The following is a 4897-nucleotide window of genomic DNA, read 5'->3' as shown; positions in this document are numbered from 1 at the left end:
ATCTCGATCTTGATCGGTCTCTGAGTCTTCGAGCTCAATCTTGACCGACCTCGATCTTGTTCGGTCTCTGGGTCTCGAGCTCAACAACATATTCTTCGTACCATGGCTCGATATTACAATGATGAACCTTGAACCATCATGTTCCAATCTCAATTAATCATACGAAGGGCAAAACTCGGTTTTGACCGTATACAAGCTCCAAAGTTGAAAATGAAATGCCACTCCTGCCAAGAGCTTTAGCTAATTTATCATTGTTATTAAATAGAGTAACAAAATATTTTATGTAAATTATCTTATTAATAATTTTAAATGATTTTCAAATATCTATTGATCGTCTGAAGATAGACTCCAACATAAGAGTATCTTTTAATAATAAAACTAAAATTGCACTCCAACATTTAGCGGAGAACAAACAAATATACATATTGATACGGATTATTCATATATTTAATTTTGATTTACAAAAAAAATAAAATAGAATAGTCGACTGTTGTAAGTAGCTCCTAAAGGCATTAGTCTATACTACATATAAAATCAACATGTTGAATTTAAATACAGAAATGTGACATTTAAAGTAACGTCAACAACAACACTAAATAGTTGTTGGGCCCGGACACAGCTCGGGCATGCCTTCACTAGTATAAAATAAATTGCACTAAACACCCGTAACTCTTAATGACTAGGCGCAAAGATGCCTCCTTGTTGCAAAGACACTTTAGTCTCCTATGTTTATGAAAATCCGACACATATTAATATATAATATTTTTCATTATACAAAGTACTAATTTTTTATAGCTTGTTTAAAAGTTTCATTCACACAATTTTATTGAAAAGGAGATTAACATATTTTGAAGTGGTTCTGCCTATGAGTCAACAGAGTCGTCTAACCCCTTGAAACCAACGAGTTAACTTAAGCAGCGCATTTACCAACAAAAATAAAATAAAAATTAAGCAATGCTAAAAAGTTATGATTTTAAATCTATATCTATTTAAATTTATATTTATAAATATTTATATCTATATAATATTAAAAATACGAAGAATCTTAGTGAAATACAGAGGCGGAGCCAGAATTTGAAGCTTATGGGTTCGAGATTCTAGTTCTTTTAAGTTACTGGGTTCTATAATAATAATTTATACATATTCCATGAATTTTTCAAGACAAATACAGAGTCTGCACAAAAACTACTGAGTTCGGCTGAACCCATAAGCAGGAGGCTAGCTCCGCCCCGGTGAAATGCCATTTGTTTTTTTATCCCTTTAAATTTGAGGATATACTCGTACCAAAAATATAAAATAAATTGCACTAAACACCCGTAACTCTTAACGAATAGGTGCAACGATGCCTCCTTATTGCAAAGACACTTTAGTCCCCTGTGTTTATGAAAATCCGACACGTATTAATTTGTGTAATATTTTTCATTATACAAAGTACTGATTTTTTATAGCTTATTTAAAAGTTTCATTTATACAATTTTATTGAAAAGGAGAATAAACATATGTTGAAGTGGTTCTGCCTATCAGTCAACAGAGTCATCTAACCCTTGAAACCAACGAGTTAACTTAAGCAACGCATTTACCAACCAAAAAAATAAATAAATAAAAAATTAGGCAATACTAAAAAATTATGATTTTAAATCTATATCTATTTATATTATATCTATATCTATCAATATCTATATCTATACAATATTAAAAATACGAAGGATCATAGTGAAATGTAGAGGCGGAGCCAGAATTTAAAGCTTATGGGTTCAAGATTCTAGTTCTTTTAAGTTACTGGGTTCTATAATAATAATTTATACATATTCCATGAATTTTTTAAGACAAATACAGAGTTTGCACAAAAGCTACTAAGTTCGACCGAACCCGTAAGCAGAAGGCTAGCTTCACCCCGGTGAAATGCCATTTGTTTTTTTACCCCTTTAAATTTGAGGATATACTTGTACCAAAAATATAAAATAAATTGCACTAAACACCCGTAACTCTAACGAATAGGTGCAACGATGCCTCCTTATCGCAAAGACAGTTTAGTCCCATGTGTTTATGAAAATCCGACACATATTAATTTGTGTAATATTTTTCATTATACAAAGTACTAAGTTTTAAAAAAATAGCGTATTTAAAAGTTTCATTTACACAATTTTATTGAAAAGGAGATTAAACATATTTTGAAGTGGTTCTGCCTATGAGTCAACATAGTCGTCTAACCCCTTGAAACCAACGAGTTAACTTAAGCAACACATTTACCAACCTAAAAATAAATAAAAATAAAATTAGGCAATGCTAAAAAATTATGATTTTAAATCTATATCTATCAATATCTTTATCTATATAACATTAAAAACACGAATGACCTTAGTGAAATACCGTTTATTTTTTACCCCTTTAAAATAAAATTTATATTGACACAATAGTTATTTTATTATTTTTTTAATATTTATAACTTTAAACCAATTAAAACTTTTCTTATTGAAATTATCCTTATCTGAATTACTACAAAGGAGAATTTTAATATTTATGATATCAAAATCAATGAAAATTTACCTTATACAGACCAAATAATTTGTTTATAATTTGTATTTTTATTTTTTGTATGTACATACACATTAGGAATGTGCATATTATAATTTTATAAAGCATTTCAAAATTTCATTCAACATACACTTTTATCTCAAATTTAATATTTAAACTATTTTATATAAATAATTTATATAATTATTTTCTTGAAAAATATACTTATGTCATCAAAGTGTAATCCATTTTTACTATAATTTCTTTCATGTCAATTTTGCTAATAGTTAGAGATTTAAAATCAACTAAAATTTATTTATTGATTTTTTATATAATATTAATAACTACACTCAATGATTATTTCAACCAGCAAATATCATATACTAGACAAATAATAATATATGTGAGATTATACTGGGGATATTGTTATTGTTGTTGATGAGTAGAACTTACTCAATAATTGTGAAATATCATACACTTAATAATTATGTTTTATTAACGTTTGCAATCTCGAAGCAATAAGGATGAAACAGTAGAAGTTACAATATATTTTAAATGAATTATGATTAATTAGTTTTTTTTCTTTTTAAAAACATTCCAATAAATGATAGCTCTCCAAATTTTTCTATATATTAAGTTATTTGTTGTAAATTATTAACTCGATAATAGTTATTTTTAAAGTTTATATTAATTATCATTTATCAATTTTAGGAGCTATACGCCAAGCATTCCTAAATCTAAGACCAAAAGATTCAGATTTTTAATTTGTAGTATTTGACAAATCATCGTGATTAAAATATTTTACTTGTTTCGCTATTTGACGATAGTTTTTATAAGATATTCTTATAAAACTCCGAGGACTTTCATCAGAAATAATTTCATCATTTATTTAACTAGCTAAATGAGATTTGTTTTAGAGTTCAAACATATTGTTCAACACTTAAATATTCTTTTAAAAAACTATTTATTCATTGATATGGGGAACACGCACATACCCTAAAACTAGTAATTATTTAAAAGAACAAACTGAGGTGATACTACTAATTAACTCCTCTTTTTTATTTTTTGTTTCTTATTCGGTGTCCGATGATCACTTTGAGACTCGATCAATTTGGATTATTATCGAAAAGTCCCATTTTAAGGATAAAACGTTCTCATACCAGTAATGACTAAATAACTAGAGTTTGAACCTGAGGCATTTAATTAAGATTGAATGAGTATTTGCCATGCCATTACAAACTCTGCCGGTTACTAAATTAACTACTGAAAAGTATATGCATGGACAGAATAACAAATGCCGATGTATGTATTCATAGCTTAAAAGTAGATGATGATGCATGGAATCGTCGAACACTTTTTTTTTTGGGGACTCTAGATTTTGTAGTTTGTATGCCTGCTGAGGAAAGAATAGTTAAGAGTGAAAAAGGTAGTTAAATGACTATCTGGGAAAACTTGGAATGAAGTAGAGACCATATCAATTACACTTCAATTGATTTCGACCTTTAGATCTAACGAAATAATCATATAAAAAAGTCAAATAAGTGGATATTACCTATTCCTCCTGTTTTAATTTTTTTTGGTTTTAAAAATTCAATTTATTTTTAAATACTCTACTATATTTTAGAAAAATAAAAATTATTTATTTTCTTTGTCTCATTTTCTATTGCAATATTTATTTCATGTTTAGTCTATCTAAAAAACAATGTTACACTTTTATATCTTGAAACTTTTTAACCTTAAACTTTAGATTTATCCTTAGTGACATGCCCTTCTAGTTATAGAAATATTTCAGTTTGCATAATCTAATGATAATTTTGGAGTATACCAAAAACAAACCTTGTTATTAAAGAATGTGCTCAGTCAAACTACACCATATAAAATGAAACAAATACTTTTATTTTTTTAAAAACCATTACTCTTACTGCTCTAATTAGTAGAGTATTATTTACGTGAAATATTTAATAGAGAGATAAATATATAATTTAGATAAATCTTTTCTAATAAAAGGTATTATTTTTCAGTGTCAATTTATACGATGCACTTTTTTTTGTTATGTCGTAAAAATGATACTTAATTATATTTAAAAATCATCAAATTTATTTATTTAATCTTATTTCAATAATTTATAATTACATAAATATTTATAATTAATTTTAAAAAAAATTCTTTCTTAAATTATGTATCCAATCAAACACCCACATAAATTGGCATGAAAGGAGACTTTTAAAGAACATATAAAGATCTTTAAATTAAAAACACATAGTAATAGGATCCTAAAGGAATGTAGTTATTAAATTCATGGACACGTGACTCCAGACTTTGTAAGTATATAGTGTGTGGGGAAGTTATACTTTAAATGGATAAGAACGAGAGACGTGAAGCT

Source organism: Nicotiana tomentosiformis, chromosome 8 (genome assembly GCF_000390325.3).
Source record: "Nicotiana tomentosiformis chromosome 8, ASM39032v3, whole genome shotgun sequence".
In the NCBI taxonomy this organism is placed as follows: Eukaryota; Viridiplantae; Streptophyta; class Magnoliopsida; order Solanales; family Solanaceae; genus Nicotiana; species Nicotiana tomentosiformis.
The sequence above is the reverse complement of the archived record's forward strand: the minus strand, read 5'-3'. Positions refer to the sequence as shown.